Source organism: Dendrobates tinctorius, unplaced genomic scaffold (assembly GCF_039654945.1).
Source record: "Dendrobates tinctorius isolate UK_male_01 unplaced genomic scaffold, ASM3965494v1 ptg000097l, whole genome shotgun sequence".
Taxonomy (NCBI): Eukaryota; Metazoa; Chordata; class Amphibia; order Anura; family Dendrobatidae; genus Dendrobates; species Dendrobates tinctorius.
Window position 1 is genome coordinate 20086067 of NW_027361765.1, and position 20177 is coordinate 20106243.

At 43.5% G+C, this 20177-nt stretch overlaps 1 long non-coding RNA gene across 1 annotated transcript in view; it reads left to right on the top strand.

Annotated features, from left to right (window-relative positions):
* The first annotated feature begins 2089 nt into the window (after positions 1–2089).
* LOC141099000 (uncharacterized) overlaps positions 2090–20177 on the top strand; it is a 141406-nt gene continuing 123318 nt past the window's right edge. The window contains exons 1-2 of the long non-coding RNA XR_012234405.1: positions 2090–2310; positions 14290–14364. This is a non-coding gene — a long non-coding RNA (uncharacterized lncRNA). The remainder of the gene's footprint in view (positions 2311–14289; positions 14365–20177) is intronic.

The window sequence follows — 20177 nt, forward strand, 5'->3', positions numbered from 1 at the left end:
GTATCACACAGGATAGGATTAGATACACGGCTCAGCAGTCAGTATCACACAGGAGAGGATTAGATACACGGCTCAGCAGTCAGCATCACACAGGAGAGGATTAGATACACGGCTCAGCAGTCAGCATCACACAGGAGAAGATTAGATACACGGCTCAGCAGTCAGCATCACACAGGAGAGGATTAGATACACAGCTCAGCAGTCAGTATCACACAGGAGAGGATTAGATACACGGCTCAGCAGGCAGCATCACACAGGAGAGGATTAGATACACGGCTCAGCAGGCAGCATGACACAGGATAGGATTAGATACATGGCTCAGCAGGCAGCATCACACAGGATAGGATTAGATACACGGCTCAGCAGGCAGCATCACACAGGATAGGATTAGATACACGGCTCAGCAGGCAGCATCACACAGGATAGGATTAGATACACGGCTCAGCAGTCAGCATCACACAGGAGAGGATTAGATACACGGCTCAGCAGGCAGCATCACACAGGATAGGATTAGATACACGGCTCAGCAGGCAGCATCACACAGGATAGGATTAGAAACACGGCTCAGAAGGCAGCATCACACAGGAGAGGATTAGATACACGGCTCAGCAGGCAGCATCACACAGGAGAGGATTAGATACACGGCTCAGCAGGCAGCATCACACAGGATAGGATTAGATACACGGCTCAGCAGTCAGCATCACACAGGAGAGGATTAGATACACGGCTCAGCAGTCAGTATCACACAGGATAGGATTAGATACACAGCTCAGCAGACAGTATCACACAGGATAGGATTAGATACACGGCTCAGCAGTCAGTATCACACAGAATAGGATTAGATACATGGCTCAGCAGGCAGTTTCACACAGGAGAGGATTAGATACACGACTCAGCAGTCAGTATCACACAGGAGAGGATTAGATACACAGCTCAGCAGTCAGCATCACACAGAATAGGATTAGATACATGGCTCAGCAGGCAGTTTCACACAGGAGAGGATTAGATACACGGCTCAGCAGTCAGTATCACACAGAATAGGATTAGATACACGGCTCAGCAGTCAGTTTCACACAGGAGAGGATTAGATACACGGCTCAGCAGTCAGTATCACACAGGAGAGGATTAGATACATGGCTCAGCAGTCAGCATCACAAAGGAGAGGATTAGATACACGGCTCAGCAGTCAGTATCACACAGGATAGGATTAGATACACAGCTCAGCAGACAGTATCACACAGGATAGGATTAGATACACGGCTCAGCAGTCAGTATCACACAGAATAGGATTAGATACACGGCTCAGCAGGCAGTTTCACACAGGAGAGGATTAGATACACGACTCAGCAGTCAGTATCACACAGGAGAGGATTAGATACACAGCTCAGCAGTCAGCATCACACAGAATAGGATTAGATACATGGCTCAGCAGGCAGTTTCACACAGGAGAGGATTAGATACACGGCTCAGCAGTCAGTATCACACAGAATAGGATTAGATACACGGCTCAGCAGTCAGTTTCACACAGGAGAGGATTAGATACACGGCTCAGCAGTCAGTATCACACAGGAGAGGATTAGATACACGGCTCAGCAGTCAGCATCACACAGGATAGGATTAGATACATGGCTCAGCAGGCAGCATCACACAGGAGAGGATTAGATACATGGCTCAGCAGGCAGTATCACACAGGAGAGGATTAGATACACGACTCAGCAGGCAGTATCACACAGGAGAGGATTAGATACATGGCTCAGCAGGCAGCATCACACAGGAGAGGATTAGATACATGGCTCAGCAGGCAGCATCACACTGGAGAGGATTAAATACACGGCTCAGCAGGCAGTATCACACAGGAGTGGATTAGATACACAGCTCAGCAGGCAGTATCACACAGGAGAGGATTAGATACATGGCTCAGCAGGCAGTATCACAGGAGACAGTATTACAGATATGCCCACACTGGTGAAACTTCCAGCCCCCCCAATTATACACTAGACTATGGGCTGTATAAGTCACTGTCCTCCTCAGACAGCCATAAAAGCTGTCATAGAGAGGAAGGTGTCAAATTACCGGAGATCACGGGGCTGTGAGTGAGGAGGCGGAGACAGAGCAGAAGAACACAGTAGAGCAGGAAGCACTGGGCAGAGCCTGGAGTAAGCAGGACAGGGGAGCATAGAGGAAACTCACCACTCTCCATCCTCCGGCTCCAGTGAGCGCTTCTCTCCTCTGCTGACCATCTTCTCCATATCTACAGCCTCTCCTCACAACACAGGACCTGTTATGCCACAAGTGGTCCTGTGATAGAGGGTAAGTGGAGCTCAGCAGATAGCACTGGGCTACAGTAAAATGGCGCCCAGCCACACCTACAGCAGTGAATGGTGCAGCCCACAGGGGCGTGCCCAGTTCACTGCTAATGAGGCTGCAATGTGGGTTGGGAGCCGTCCGCAGTCTCCTATGTCCAGGGACGGCCATATTTGCAGACTGTATGAGTCCTCCACAGATCTGCAAATCAAGATGGCAGCGCCCAGTGGCTACATTAAAACATTATTACAAACAAACCATAAATCCTGGTTAGTACAACATTTGCTGAAACAACATGTTTTGTTACTTACTATTTTTTTGCAAATTATATAAAATTGCGGCACCTTCCCTTTAAATCCTTGGAATAATCACTATATTTATCCAGATAGAATTGAACCGCTTTGATCATGATATGTTGCGGTATGGATGTGTACAAAGAAATAACGTCACATCCTAACCAGTGAAAGTTTTTTTCCCATATGATTTTAGACAATTGATTCAAAACTTCTTTTGAATCCCTCAGAAAACCTGCTGTGCGAATGCACAGGGGTTCTAAAAGGGAGTCAAGCCAATGACTTAAATGTTCCATAAGGGAACCAATGCCCGATACTATTGGGCGCATTGGGGGAGGATTCACATTTTTATTCACTTTGGTAAACCGTACAATATTGGAACCACTGAGTGTTCAACTTTAATGTATTCTGATCGACTTTTAGTTAATACCCCAAGTGCAAATCCCTCATCAACAAATCTATATAATTCCTGCTGGAATTTATTTGTAGGATCTGCAGCTAATCGTACATAGGTAGAATCATCTTTTAACAGGCTTTCAATTTGTTGTTGATATACTTCCGTATCCATTACAACAGTCAGGCCACCCTTATCAGCTTTTTTTATAGCAATTAGAGACATGTTTTTAATTTCTTTAAGCGCTTCGCGCTGCTGAAAATTCAGATTACACTTAATCTTATTATCATTAGATAGGGTGGACTGATAAAGTGATCTAAGATCACGCTAAATAGTACACTGGAATTTTTCCATACAGTTAGACCTGGAGCTGACTGGATAGAAATATGGATTTTTCGTTAATAAATATTGAGCCTGGTTCACTGATTTGTTTTACTCCATACCCTCCTTATTCAGCTCCTCAAGATTTTTTATAGCAAGTTGTTCTTTAAACATAAACTCACCAAATAAATTTACAGAAACATCATCACAATTGCCAGTTTCACCTGATTCCTCACTAAAAAAATGTTTTCTAACTGTGAGGTTACGAATGAAACGATTAATATCCAAAAGTGTCTGGAAAAGGTCAAAGGATTTATCTGGTGCAAAACTAAGTCCCAACGAGAGAACCTGAAGCTGTTCTTTAGTTAAATTACAACTGGATAAATTCAGCACATTGGAAAAATCAAAAACATCTTTAAAAGAAGAAAAAAAATTGTCAGCGGTTACTTTTTGTTGCGGGTGGTCATCCTTGTATGCACACCTGTGCTTACGCCCACCCTGCTTTTTCCATTTTTTGAAAAATGTCTTTTTGTTTTTTTATAGTATGAATTGTTCTTCACATGAAAACCTTCAGTTGGCATATGATCCTCATAATACACTTCATTCATACTATTATTTAATGATTCCGCATCTGAGGAGCTAAATGACACATGCCGCTCCAGTGATTCTGTCGATCTGCCATGCTGTTTCAAAATAGAGCGAGGTGTGGATGTGGATTTAGTCCACCTTCCCCATTCGTACACCTGATTATTCTGATAGTCATTAACGTCACGTTGGAATTTGCTCTTTTTACAAGACATAATGGTATTTTCAAGTTTAGTTATATTTTGCTCAATATTCAACAACAAATCTTTGCATTTCTCAGTCTCCTTATCTTCAAGCTTTACCTTTATTGAAGTGATTTCAGCCTGAATTTTTTTCAGATTTTCTTCCTCATGTTTCATAATGAGTTGCATGAGTTTAATTGAGAAACTGCTTAAAATTTTATTCTAGTCTCCAACAAATTCTTGTGAATAGACTGTTGTCGGTATCTTCTTGAGACGTAACCCTCTTGGAATCATGTTTTTTTGAACATAATTGTCCAATGTGGTAAAATCCCACCATACTTTCGTCTCTTGAATCATAAGTTTCTCCAGTTTTTTACCATTATCAGAAAAATCATCAGGGGACACATCCCCATCTTCAGCAGATACAGCAGCAGAAAACAGCCTAGCGGCTTTAAAAACTCTTTCCGGACTCATGTCCAAAAAATGCTCTACGATTTAATTATAAACGCAACCACCAAAATCAAACATGTTATAGCCAGTAAAAAGCGGGCAAAAAAATGGTCATCAATGATCCTAATGCTCTAAACATTGATAAAATTAGCTCCAGGTTGAGAACAGTAAAAAAGCCAGACAATATGTGCAAAAAATAAAAGTTAATCAGCTCACCTGCTTTCTTGGCTAGTAGTGGTGCGTGGAAGCATGTATGACATCGCGGTTCACGCAGGTGCAGTGTGGATCGCATCGCCATCTTGATGCCGGGGGCATCGCTTGATGCCGCTCCCACTGACCCGCGACAAGCGCCACCAATGGTGAGTCTCGTCCGGGCATTTAAGACATATGAGAGGGACACCCAGTACATCCGGTCCCCCCCGAAGAAGCAACCGCGAAATGCGCGTAGGGGCGCGTACAAGCTCATGGACTCCAGCACGGGTAATTGATTACTATACTCTCCTCATCCCCTCCACATTCCCTATCCCCTGGGCAATTCAGCCATGTTAATACTAGATGGGTGGTGACATCTCGGTATGAGATACGAGAAGGAACTAATGTGCTGTGGATAGAATAATAAACTGGCCCTTCATGTACTATATTTGATACTGCACGGGCGATATATATGATTCTTTGATGCTTTTTTACTACTATGGATGATTTTATCATGATGTATACGCTGTTTATGGTGGTTTTTGCCCATGCTGTGAGAATATGTAATGGTATGCTTTTCTTATAACCGGTGCACCTTGATCCGTACCATCTGATCTCTGTCTCTGTTTATCACATGAACTAAATAATTGTAGTCAGTTCTTATGTATGTGTACAATTAAAAGTATTTTCATATTTAGATTTTTGCAGACTTTTTTTGTTATGGATTGTAGGCTCCATGTTTTCTTTGTGTTTATATGTTTTGATACTGCAGCATGGGCACGTCCTTTCCAGGGTGGGAAGCAACTTCCAAAATTTCCTTTATTATTGTTGATAGAAAACACTGCTAATTCAGGTTTCAGTACTATTTAGAATCAAAACTATACTGGTAACAATAACAATCATGTTGCAGATAGTGCTGCAAGAAGGTGCTCATGGGTTAGTTTCTTTCATAAGATCCAACTCCACAGTGTGTTGGTGATGGGTTAACACTCAAGCTTTCTTCCTCTATCCAATCCTGACCACCATGGACAACACAGAGAGAATCATTATCGTCTTCATCTTCTAACTGTTGTGCGTCCATCACCTCTTCCTTCTCATCCTTTTCTTCGTCCTTCTCCATTTATTCCTCCCATGGCAACTGCCTGTGAGACCTGAATTTATAGATATTGTTAACCCTAAAGGAATCCTCCTCTGCTTCCTCCTCATCCCAGAGAACACCACCACCACCTCCTCACCTAGACTATTTAAAGTGTGCTCCAGCATGAAGATGACAGTAATAGTGATGCTGTTGACTGCATTGTAATCACTAACCATCATAGTAGCCATTAAGAAAACATGCAGAAAGGGGTGTGGCCCGGGCTCTGAGCATGCAGGCAGCAAGTGCTCTAAGCTCCCACAGTCACATTCTAAAGCTACAAAATAAGCGTGCATAGGGTTAACCAAAATAACCTTGCTGGACCATATTTTACTTATGAACTTTGGTTGCCCATTTTGAGACAAAAAAGCAGGACTTTGGTACAAAGAGGACTGAAGAAATAAGCTTTTACAAGTCTAGATGGCTGCGGTGCAGCAGAAGCTGAGGGACATCACTCCACATCATCTGCCCTCCTGTGAAGAGACCGGAGTGCCAGCGCAGACTGTACTGAAGCCAGGATCATTATTGGTACTGAGGACTATATTTGGATCCCCCCAGTAGGGCACAACATAAATCCAGCTGTCTGCATGGCTTTCTGCCTGCGGTGTGTGGAGGATAACGGCGTGGCTGTGGCGGAGGGATACAGACTCGTGCATGTTCATCCCTGCTGATTTATGCCTGAGTGCTGCTGAATTCTGACTGCTGTAATATCGGGGTGAGTGTTATGAATGAGTCACCGTAGGAGGCAAAAACAGAAATACAAGCTAAGTCCAGAAAACCAGAGAAGTTGGCAACTATCAGATTGCAGACCCCTGAACCTATCAGCACAACTAGCAGTAGCTGTGGGGGGTTCCTACGATGCCCTAGACCCCTCGATCACAGCCGGAGAATTAAATAGGCCTAAAGAAAGAAAGGGGAAATCTAAACTGCCCCAGAGCAGACCCCAAAGCAATAGGCAGCCCCCAACATATAATGACGGTGAAGCAAGATGAAAACACTAACACAGACAGAAAGATAGACTGAGCAAAGACGGGGCCCAAGCTAACTACATAGGAAAGGACAGGAAGGCTGCTGTCTGCAATCTGCCAAAACCCTATCAAAGACATAAGCCAACAAGCTGATATGAAAAAGGCCCTGAAGCAGCTAGGCTTCAAAAACTAAATCAGCACTCAGGTATTTTCAGAAGACAGAGCTAAAGGAATTCAGCACACCCAGCAGGGAATGGCAGAAATCCAGAAAAACAAAGCAAAACAAAGTCAAATCACCAATGCAAAAGGCCGAGCAGCAAACTTAGCTTTAGAGGAGCAGGAATTCAGACTGGTCTCCAAGGATCCCACAGAGAAATCACCCGCAGGGCAGAAGGGCGTCGGCAGCCTTATATCCAGTCAGTAACTCCACTCAGCCAGTCATCATCATCAGCCTCAGGTGTTTGATAATCAGGCTCACTACCTTTCTTTACCAGAAGAGGGAGTTCCTCGGGCCTCAGTAATGAAGGGGAAAATGAACTCACAACAGGTGAGGTTAGCATGGACAGAGGAGCTTCCCTGGACATATTCTAGCATGGCACGCTGAAGAGGAAAGCAAAGACACCGGAGGGGACTCTTTCTTTGCCACGGAGCTGAAGGGCGGAGGGATACCACCGGACCTCTAGGACCAGACCCCGGAATCGGCCAAGAACAGCACTATACAGCCTCATAAAGGACCGGATCAGAGGCGACTAGCACTGGGGGAGCCTCTAAAAACTGCTGAGGTGAGGCACAACTGAAATCCGGTCACTAGAACCGGACGCTGCACACTGATCATAGCCCCAATAGAACTCAATGGGAAGTAATTCCGGCTGTGTCCAGCCTGTCAGCATTGCAGAAAGCTGACATCATAGGCCCTGCAGCACACAGCAAGTGGCCCCGGGTACTACAGGCTCAGCTATACTCCCGCTATACTGTGTGGCGCAGCAGGCAGTTAACCCCACGTGTACTGGGGAGAAGGATATAGACTGCGGGGAGGGCCCTCACTATCCCCACACAATAAAGGAATACTGACTATTCTGCACTTACCAGCGGTGCAGACTTATAACACTATAGTGACCACAGTTTCTGGCTGGTGGCCCCGGTGCCCTATACTCATCTGTGCAGCGCACCATAATAAAGGATTATCCACTCTTCAAGCAAGGTTCAGAGCTACAGTGGACTGATTGCAATATTATTGAGGAATTGTGTGACTTTTGGAGCTCTTACTGAGGGTTTCTCAGTTGACTCCTTTTCTGAAGCTTGTTTTTAGACCATTTTACTTAACTTGCCTGATTGATCAAGCTAAAAGGGTCATAGATCTGAAGCCAGGGAAGACTGCGTGGCAAATTAAGATGCAGTCGGGCAGGGGCAGAATTAATAATAGCTCACACAGGGTGATGAGGCACAATTTGGGGGCATATTCATTATCCTATGAGGATATCCCTAATGTGTTAAGCCCCACAAAATCTAGGTCACCTCTGAAAAGAGGTGAGCCAAAAATGCCTTATATAAAACAATCCCATAACTCTGCACCTGTCAAAGCTGCAAAAGGGGGGATCAGGTATCAATAACCCATTGACCAAAACACTGCCTAAAACACAACCTGAAACACTTCAAAAAAAGAAAAATTTGGGGGGACACATTAAAACTCCTCCTCCAAATCAGCCCCTCACAGAGGAAATGGACACTTCGAAATCAACCAAAAGGAAGTGCCCGGACGATCAGGAAAACACCGGGAGTCTTTCTTCTGAGGACTCCGACAGTGTCTCAGCTGACTATACTCCAAACACAAGCCCTGAAAGGCAGAGGCCTAGAAGGGACGCTGAGGGTCCATTTCCTTCATTTGAGGTTCCTCCTCCATCCATTAACCTGGGGGAATACAAGGGGTCCATTAAACAAGCCACCGAAGGATTCATGGCGGATCTCTTCCAGTCCTTCAGTGATGCCCTAAAAATAGGGTTTGAGACTCAGGCTAAAGCCCTACAGGAAACTTGCAGGAATCTTATCCAAAAGGTTGAGAAATATGAGGTAAAGATGGTACATGTGGAGAGGGACATAGTCTACCTCTAAAAGGAAAATTCTCTCCTCAAAATGGAGGTTATTTCCCTGAAAAACAAATTAATGGATCTGGAAGACCGAAGCAGGAGAAATAACTTAAAAATATGAGGTATTCCTGAGTCGGTCTCCCAGGCAGATCTTTCAGAATACACTAAAAATTTATTCAAAAAACTATCGCAAAAATTGACAGAATTAGAAGTAAATATTGATCGTATACACCGCCTCCCACTTCCAAAAGGGGTCCCACAGGAAAAGTCTAGGGACACTATCCTCGAAGTCCATTTTTTTGAGACCAAGGAGAAGGTACTAAAATCTCTGAGAGAGACGTTCACCTCCAGAGACATATAAAGATTTAAAGATTTTCCAAGACTTCTCCAAAGAGACAATGGACGCAAGGAGGTCCTTCAGAGATTTGACCTCTAAACTTAGAGAGCTCAGAGTGTCATATAGATGGGGTTTCCCTGCCAAGCTATTAATCTGGTATAATGACAAAAACTACCCCATCTACACTCCACATGAGGGTCATAAGTTCCTTAAATTTCTGATGGATGAAACAGCATTTAGGGATAGGGATTAGGACTGATTTTTATCTTATGTTCAAATTTACATGGTGTATACTATTAATTTCCTTTTCCTGAATATGAATATCTTATGACTCATATTTACAGTTTATTGATGTCACTGTGGGAACTTGCCACTTAATTTTTTCTCACTTTTTCCCCCACACCAAGGTGAGACACCAACCTGTTTGGAGTCCTCCAGGAGAACTCTCAAGTTCCTAATTTTTTTTTCTGTATTTCACTGTTTAGCTTGTTTCAATTATTCTGTTTTGATATTGCACTCTAACGATGAAAATCTTATCATACAATGATAGGGGGCTCAACAGTCCAAATAAGAGGTATGCGGTATGGAAGGAGATCAACCGAACCCATGCTGAATTGGTATGCCTCCAGGAGGTTAAACTGGCCTCCGATCGACACCCAGTTTTCCAGCACAAGAGCTTTCCATCCATGTACAAGTCACTGTCCACAAAGAAAAAGGCTGGGTTCATTACACTGGTAGGTGGCACCGTTCCTTTTCAGCTCATCAAAGAGATACCAGACTCATTGGGCTGGTTTCATATACTCATATGCTTACTCCATGAAAGGCCATGCACAATAGTGAATGTATACGCACCTAACAAGGGACACATTCGATTCTCGAACAAGCTAATCAAAAAATAGACAAAGTCAAAACAGGCGATCTCATCTTACTAGGTGATTTTAATATTGTCCCAGATAGTTTCATTGATTCATCCTCATTAGTTCACCATAAGGTTCCAGCTTTAAAAAACTGGTTAATTCAAAATGAGCTTTATGATGCTTTTCGTTGCTTGAAAACATCGTCTCGTGAGTATTCTCACTTTTCAGATGTACATAAGACAGCATCTAGAATCAATCTACTACTTACGAATATATTTACTGTAACCAAAATTAAGGATATACAGTTCATGCAAAAGACCATCTCGGATGATGCCCCGGTTCTCGCTGAGTTCCTCGTGGGTCCTTCCTCTGACAAGCCATTCCGCTAGAAACTTAACCCAGCCTTGTTATATATACCAGAGTACAAGCAAGAGATAGAAAACATTCTCTTAAACTACTTCAAGGAAAATGTATCTGGTGAAGTAGATCAGTTCACGGTCTGGAACGCCCATAAGACGGTCCTGAGTGGATGTGTTATGAGTGGGAAACCGAGGAGGAAAAAAAGACAACAAGCTAAGTCTCAGAAAACCAGAGAAGTTGGTAACTATGCAGATTGCAGATCCCTGATCTTACCCGCACAACTAGCAGCAGTTGTGGAGCGTTCCTACGTTGGTCCTAGAGGCTTCGTCACAACCGGAGAACTACATAAGCCTAAAGCAGGAAAAGAGGAAAACTAACTGCCCCAGAGCAGACCCCAAAGGAAAGATAGCCCCCCACATGTATTAACGGTGAAACAAGATGAAAATACAAACAAAGGCAGAAAAATAGGCTGAGCAAACGATGGGGCCCAGCTAACTAAAAAGGACAGAAAAGGAAAGACACTGTCTACAATCTGCCCAAAAAAACCTACAAAAATATTGTCCAACACTTCTGATAGCAAAATTAACCCTGAAGTCACTAGACTTCTAAACCTATATAAGCACTCTGTTTTCAAATAATTTTATTGTTTTTTTAGAAATAAACAGGGTAGGGAAAGGAAGGTAGGAAGGGAGGGAAGGGAGTGGGGAATAAACAACCTTGTACAGGTACGGAAAAAAAAATTAAAAACTAGAGAACCCACAAATAGGCATAGAATAACATATATCGAATAACAACATAAGAGAAAAAAAAATGGACAATCCTTATTATGGGGTAACATTCTTGGAAGGAGATACAGCATCCCAGTACTAAAGTGCCCAGGTTTAAACTTCAAAATATAGTGCCTCTTGTTAAGTCTATTTGATATGAAATTTGTTGTTCCAGGTCTTCCATTTTTTTGAGTATTTGTGAATGTGATTGTTGTTAATCGCAAATCTGTGTTCTAGATCGCTGTGTTGGCCTATCTTGTCAAGTATGTCAGAAAACTTGGGAACCTCTGCTTTCTTCCACCATTGTGCTAACATGGTCTTGGTCACTAAGAGGATGTGTATGATAATGTGTCTTACCGAATCATCAAATTGTTCCATGTCTAATGAAAGAAGTGCTCTTTCGGGTGTAATTGTGAAGTCCTTAGCAATGAGGTTAATGTGCTGTGTGACTTGAAGCCAGAGGTTTTTGATTTTTGAACAACCCCAGGAAATATGGTAGAGGTTCCCTTGGTGTCCACAATCTCTCCAGCACAAGGAAGATAGCTCTGTTTTAAAATGCGATAACCTCGTCGGGGTATAGTACCACCTATTTAACAATTTGAAATAACTCTCATGAAGACCCATTGATATGTTGGAATTGTAAGTGTTTTTGATGGCATCGTTCCAGTTCTCGAGACGGATATCAGCACCAAAATCGGACTCCCTTCTCTTCATGTATGTTTTTGTGGCTCGTTAGGTCTTTGACGACAGATCTATACAAATTACGCAGACTCCAGAGGTTTTTATTTTTAAGGTTGCACAACAGTGAAGTTAGCATTTCATAATTCAAAGTCTTCCCTTTTATGAATTTCCAAATTCTGTCTTTCAACATGGTGTAAAAGACTAGCTCAGATGATGGTAAATTATATTTAACCCTGATCTCACCGAATTTCAGGAACTCCACTCCACTAAAAACATCCCCCACCCTTTTAATTCCAGATTTCCCCCAAACCTCCGGTATCGGGAGATCATCCATCAGTGCCAATGAAGAAAGAGGCAACTTTAAGATTTGCTCTGCTTTTTTGATATTTTTAGTCGGCTTAATGAGATCCCTCCAGGCTGAGATTATCGGCAGGAATATAGGATGAGATGAGTTCGTACTGGGCTTTTGCAGAAGGAAGTTAAAGAAAAGCTTTTGCAATGAACCTCTATCACTAGCATCTCTCTCCAAGCCATACCAAGCTGGATGCGTCATGTTTTCAGTAAACCAGTGCCAGCTCTGTTTAATGAGCGAGGCCTGATAATAAGCGTATATGTTGGGCAGTCCTGCGCCCCCAAGTTTTTTATTTTTGTACATCAAGTCTGCAGATATTCTTGCTTTTTTACCTTTCCAAATAAATAGTCGGATGAGCTCTTGAGCTTTATCAATGGTTTGGCGCAGAACGCTAACTGGTAAAGTCCTAAATATGTATAAAATTTTGGGAAGGATAAAAGTTTTGACTGCCAGAATCTTCCCAAAGATGGAAGTCTCTAGCTGAGCCAAAAAGGAGAGATCGCCTGTAATAGTCTTTATAATGCTGTCTAAATTGGCCCTAACTGTGGCTTGGATTGATCCAGCTATTCTAATCCCTAGATAGACAATCTCTTTCTCCTCCCAAATGAACTGGGTTTGGGCCTTTATTTTGTTAATTTCAGATTGTTTCATGTTTAGAGTTATAAATTTTGATTTGTTTGGGTTTATCTTAAAATAAGATGCTCTAGAGAATTTTTCTAGTTCAACTGAAAGGGCTTTAATGGAGTTTGCAAGATCCAGTAGCGTGAGGAATAGATCATCTGCGAATAATCCAATTTTAAAATTTCGTGATGGCAGTTCAAAGCCTTTAATATCATTGTTTATTCTTATTTTTTCAGCTAGGGGCTCTATGGCAAGCACAAATAGAAGGGGGGACAGGGGGCACCCCTGTCTCGTGCCATTGGTAATGTCGAATGGGTCGGAGAGGAAATTGTTTGCATAAATCCTGGCACTAGGACCCGAGTACAAGGCGAAGACTGTTGATAGAAACTTCTCGTCAAAGCCAAATCTAGCGAGAGCTGCTTTTAAGTAAAGCCAGTTTAGCCTATCAAACGCCTTCTCGGCGTCCAGTGCCAGAAAAGCAGTTTGGGTTCTCAGCTAAATTTATCAGATTCAACACCCTTCTAGTTCCGTCTGAGGCCTGGCGGCCCTCTGTAAAGCCTATTTGATCATCCGCCAACAGACGTGGAAGGATGTTTTTTAATCAGTTTGCAATGATCTTTGAGTAGATTTTAATATCGCTATTTATGAGCGATATTGGCCTATAGCTCTGTATCCTCTCGGGGTCCCCCCCTCCTTTGGAATCATGATAATTGTTGCCTCTAACATCTCCTTTGGGAAGGAACCCCGAGAGGACGCCAGATCAAAGACGGAAGCCAGCTGTGGAGCCAGAACTTTTGAAAAGGATTTATAGTAGTCTCCAGAGAAGCCATCCGGCCCTGGTGATTTTTGGGACTGCAGTTTCTTGATAATGTCAAGAATATAATGAAGAAGATAATGTACCGCATTGATAATGTCAACAATTTCTCTCTCTGTAAAGGGGCTATTGACATAATTCAAGTCCAGCTCATCGACTCTTGGTAGATCGATACTCTGTATTAAAGAATCTACAAAATTTGAGTTAACCACCAGTGTTTGGGGGTCATCTTTCAGGTTATAGAGATTTTTAAAGAATTCTGCAAACGAGTTGACAATGTCCCTAGGGTGAGTTTTGGGGTCACCCGAGGGAGATACTATCTTATTTATTCTCCTTTTAAATCTTTCTCTTTTTAATTTCCTCATTATAAACCTGGTAGGCTTGTTAAGAGACGCATACGATTTGTACCTAGATGCTTTGATGACTGCATCATATTCCTGGTAGATTTCAGATCTCAAACTCTGTCTAAGTCTCAAAATCTCAGCCTGGACGGTCTGGGAAGGAACTTTTAAGTTTGTTTGTTTTTTCTCTTGATCATTAATTTGGGCCTGTAGGTTTGTAATATTTTCCCTATTTCTCTTCTTATGTTTAGAAAGAATTTGCATAAGACACCCCCTCAGGACCGCTTTATGGGCATTCCAGACCGTGAACTGATCTACTTCACCAGGTATGTTTTCCTTGAAGTAGTTTAAGAGAGCGTATTCTATCTCTTGTTTGTACTCTGGTATATATAGCAAAGCTGAGTTAAGCTTCCAGCGGAATGGTTTGTCAGGGGGAGGCCCCACAAGGAAGTCAATGAGAACCGGGGTATGATCCGAGACGGACTTCTGCATGAAGCGAATGTCCTTAATTTTGGACAGAGTGAATATGTTAGTAAGTAGAAGATCTATCCTGGAAGTTGTCTTATGTACATCTGAAAAGTGGGTATGCTCACGTGACGATGTATTCAAGCAGCTGAAAGCATCATAAAGCTCATTTTGAATTAACCAGTTTTTTAAAGCTGGGACCTTGTGGCGAACTAAAGAGGATGAATCAATGCAGCTATCTGGGACAATATTAAAGTCGCCCAATAAGATGAGTTCGCCTGTTTTAACTTTGTCGATTTTTTTGATAAGCTTGTTCAAGAAACGAATGTGTCCCTTGTTGGGTGCGTATACATTCACTATTGTGCATGGCCTTTCATGGAGTAAGCATATGAGTATATGAAACCTGCCCAAGGAGTCTGGTATTTCTTTGATGAGCTGAAAAGGAACGGTGCCACCTACCAATGTGATGACCCCAGCCTTTTTCTTTGTGGAGAGTGACTTGTACATGTGTGGGAAGTTCTTGTGCTGGAAGACCGAGTGTCGATCGGAAGCCAGTTTAACCTCCTGAAGGCATACCAATTCGACCCGGGTTTGGTTGATCTCCTTCCATACCGCATACCTCTTATTTGGACTGTTGAGCCCCCTAACAATGTACGATAAAATTTTCATCGCTAGAATGCAATATCAAAACAAGAAAGGGAAACAAATAGAACAATGAAATACAGACAAAAAAAATTAAGAACTTGAGAGTTCTCCTGGAGGACTCCAAACTGGTTGGTGTCTCACCTTAGATCGGGGGAAAAACGAGAAAAAAAATTAAGTGGCAAGTTCCCACAGTGACAACGATAAACTGTAATTATGGGTACTAATATTCATGTTCAGGAAAAGGAAATAATAGTGACCCCCAAATAAATTCAAACATATGACAAAGATCAATCCTAATCCCTATCTCTAAAGGATGGCTCATCCATCAGGAATTTAAGAAACCTCTGACCCTCGTGTGGAGTATAGATGGGGTAGTGTTTATCTTTATACCAGACTAAAAGCTTGGTAGGGAAACCCCATCTATATGACACTCTAAGTTCCCTAAGTTTAGAGGTCAGATCTCTGAAGGAGCTTCTTGCGTCCATAGTCTCTTTGGAAAAGTCTTGGAAAATCTTAAGATCCTTATAAGGCTCAGGAGGTGAACCTCTCTCTTGCAAACATTTTAAAACCTTCTCCTTGGTTTCAAAGAAATGGACCCTGAGGATAGTGTCCCTGGGCTTTTCCTGTGGGACCCCTTTGGGATGTGGGAGGCGGTGTATACGATCGATATTGACTTCTAATTCTGTCAATTTTGGCGATAATTTTTTAAACAAATTTTTGGTGTAATCAGAGAGATCTGCCTGGGAGACCGACACAGGGATACCTCGTATCTTTAAGTTATTTCTCCTGCTTCGGTCTTCCAGATCCGTCAATTTGTTTTTAAGGGAAATAACCTCCTTTTTGAGGAGTGAATTCTCCTTTGAGAGGTAAACTATATCCCTCTCCGCCTGTACCATCTTTACCTCATATTTCTCATCCTTTTGGCTAAGATTTCTGCAAGTTTCCTGTAGGGCCTCGGCCTGAGTCTCAAACCCTATTTTTAGGGCATCACTGAAGGACTGGAAGAGATCCGCCATGAATCCTTTAGTGGCTTGCTTGTTGGACCCCTTGTATTCCCCCAGGTTAATGGATGGAGGAGGAGCCTCAAACGAAGGGAATGGACCTCCATTATCCCTCCTAGGCTTCTGCCATTCAGGGCTTGTGTTTGGAATATAGTCAGCTGAGACACTGTCGGAGTCCTCAGATGAGAGACTCCCAGTGTTTCCCCGATCGTTTGGTCCCTTCCTTTTGTTTGATTTGGAAGTGTCCATTTCCTCCGTAAGAGTCTCAATTGGAGGGGGGGTTTAATGTTGCCCCCTAAATTTTTATTTTTTTGAGGCGTTTCAGGTTGTGTTTTAGATAGGGTTTTGGTCAATTAGCTATTAGTACCTGATCCCCCTTTTGCAACTTTGACAGATGCAGGGTTCTGAGATTTTTTTAGATAAGGCGCTTTTGGCTCGTCTCCTTTCAGGGGTGACCTAGATTTTATTGGGCTTAACAAATTAGAGATATCGTTGTATGATTTAGAGTGTGCCCCAAAATTGTGCCTCGTGACCCTGTGTGGGCTATTGGAAGCTCTGCCCCTACCTGACTGCATCTTGGTTTGCCACAAACCCTTCCCAGACATCAGATCTATGACCCCTTTAAATTATTCAAACAAGTTAAGAAAAATGGTCAAAAAGCAAGTTTCCCAAAGGAGTTAACTGAGAGACCCTTAGTGAGAGCGAGTAAAGTCACACAATTCTGCAGTATCAACATCAGCAGCCCACTGTGTCTCTGATCCTCAGTTGAAATAAAGGTAATCTTCTGTTATGATTCACTGGTCAGATGGATACCAGGCACCAGGACCACCAGCCATGAACTGCAGACTCTGTTATATTGTATGCCTGCGCCGCTCATATGCTGAAAGCAGCCAGTGAACAATCCCTAGGGATGCTATATGGGGATAAAGAGTGCCTCCCAGATGCTTGTGTCCTTTCCCCAGTACCCCTGTGGTTAAGTCTCTGCTGTGTTGTACAGTTGGTGGGAGTATCTGTGCCTGTCACAGGGGAGACCGCTGACTGAACGCTGCAGGGCCTGTGACGTCAGGTCTGCTCAGTGCTGACAGGCTGGAAGCTAGGAGCGGACGGATCTACTTCCCATTGAACTCTATTGTGGCTGTGAGTACTAATCAGCAGCCGGATCTAGTGGCCCAAACTCGGGTGTGCCTCACCTCTGCTGTCTTCAGAGGCTCCCCCTGTGCTTGTCGCCCCCTGTCCTGTCCTCAATGTGGCTGTGGAATGCTGTTCTTAGCCGTTCTGATGTCTGTTCAATGGGTCCAGTGGTATCCCTCCGCCTCTCTGCTCTGTGACAAGAAAGTAGTCCCCGCCAGTGTCCTCTGCTTATATCCTTGGTGTGTCAGTCCAGAAAGGGTCCAGATCAGCTCCTCTGCCCCCGCTCTCCTCACCCTGGCCGTGAAACTTCCTGATTTCGGCGGCACTCAGTCAGAAATCCAGAGGGGAGATTGTACATAGTTCCGTATCCCTCCGCCGCAGCAATGCCATTATCCTCTACACCCCACATGCAAAAAACATTGCAGGCAGTTAGAATCAAGTTGTGCCTTACCAGGAGGATTCCAAATAAAGTCCTTATTGTCCTTATTACTGGCGATGAGCCTCCAGATCAGTCCTGGCTTACATACAGCCCACAGTAGCACTCCAGTCACTTCCAGGAAGGCAAATGGTGGGAGGGTGATGTCCCTCTGCTTCTCCTACACCACTACTGTCCCAAACTTTTAAAAGTTCATATCTTCGGTCTCCTTTGGACCAGTGTCCTAGTTTTAGGCTCAGAATGTGCACCAGAGTTTCAGGAATAGAATAGGGTCCAGTATGGGTTTTTTGTTAACCCTTTGCATGCTTTTTTGTTGCTTTAGTGTGTGACTGTGGGAGCTTAGAGCTCTTGCCTCCTACATGCTCAGAGCCAAGACCACGCCCCCCTATATCAGCACTCTGAAATATTCTGAGACAGAGCAAAAAAGAGGGACAAAAAGCAGGTTGGCAAATACTGATTAATAGGAGTGGAATTTCAGCATAACCCCAGCAGGGGCAGGCTGATTACACAAAAAATTGAATTGACCAACAAGCAAAAGTGTTAACATTAGCAAAAAACAAACTTAACTTGAGAAGACTGGAAGAGAGCTGAAGTCAGGACCTGAGAAGCAGACTGAATTACCAGCACCCGGATAGGGCGTAGGCTGTCTTATATCCAGTCTTATACTCCAGAGATCCAATCGTTATCTTCCTCATCAGGTGGTAGATCACTACCACTTAAACCAACAGCACTACCTCCTGTCACCACCAGAGGGAGAACGGAAGGGGAACTCTCAACTGGTGGAGCAGAAAATGAGTTCATGACAGTACCCCCCCCTTGAGGAGGGGTCACCAAACCCTCATCCATGCCACCAGGCCGATCAGGATGGGCCCGGTGAAAAGCACGAACCAATTTATTGGCATGAATATCAGAGGCAGAGACCCAAGAATTATCCTCCTGGCCATAACCCTTCCATTTGACCAAATACTGGAGTCTCCGTCTAACCAAACGAGAATCCAATATTTTCTCTACCTCATATTCCACATTGCCTTTAATCAATACAGGATCAGGAGGTGCCGCCACAGGAACTACTGGCTCAACAAACCTCTACAACAGTGACTTGTGAATTACGTTATAGATTTTGAACGTAACTGGAAGAGCCAATCGAAAAGAAACAGGATTAAGAATCTCCAAAATCTTATAAGGTCCAATAAATCTGGGCTTAAATTTTGGAGATGCAACGTTAATAGGAATATTCTTAGACGACAGCAAAACCATATCACCCACTTGGGGACCAATGGTCCTGCGCCGGTAGGAAAAACGCTGGGCCTTTTCCTGAGAGAGTGACAGCTTATCCACCACTTGGTCCCATATCTGCTGCATTCTCACAACCACAGTGTCCACACCTGGGCAGGACGAAGATTCCACTTGCCCTGAAGAGAATCGAGGAAGAAACCCAAAATTACAGAAAAAGGGTGACATCAGAGTGGCAGAACTAGCTCTATTGTTCAGCGCAAATTCGGCCAAGGGCAAAAATGAGACCCAATCATCTTGATTAGCAGATATAAAACATCTTAAATAAGACTCCAGGGTCTGGTTTGTTCTCTCAGTCTGCCCATTGGTCTGGGGATGAAACGCGGAGGAGAAGGATAACTGAATTCCCAGATTGGAACAAAAGGCTTTCCTGAATCTGGAAGCAAACTGGACCCCTCTATCGGACACAATGTTCTCAGGAATCCCGTGTAACCGAACCACCTGTTGTAAAAACAAGGGCACCAACTCAGCGGAAGATGGTAACTTTGGGAGTGGTACAAGATGGACCTTCTTCGAAAATCTATCACAAATCACCCAGATAACAGTCATTCTCTGATAGACAGGAAGATCAGAAATAAAATCCATTGAGATATGGGTCCATGGCCTCTTGGTCACCGGCAGGGGCATCAGCAACCCACTAGAACGAGAACAGGGTTTAGACCAAGAACAAGTCCCACAAGACTGTACAAAATTCCTGACATCACGAGATAAGGCAGGCCACCAAAATGACCGACTCACCAAATCTCTGGTACCAAAAATACCCGGATAACTAGACAATGCGGAGTAATGGACTTCAGACATCACTCTCTTTTTCCACTGGTCAGGAACATGCAATCTTCCCATAGGGCAACGCTCAGGTATATCCTCCTGAAATTCCTCCAGGGCGCGTCTCAAATCGGGTGAAATGGCAGAAAGAACTACCCCCTCACCTAGGATAGTAGAAGGATCGGTCACATTAAGAGAATCAGCAAAGAAACTCCTAGAAAGGCGTCTGCCTTAACATTCTTAGTGCCCGGAAGAAAAGAGATCACAAAATTAAAACGCGTGAAAAACAAGGCCCATCTAGCCTGTCTAGGATTCAAGCGTTTGGCCAACTCCAGAAAAATCAGATTCTTGTGATCGGTGAGGACCACAAATTGATGTCTAGCTCCCTCCAACCAATGTCTCC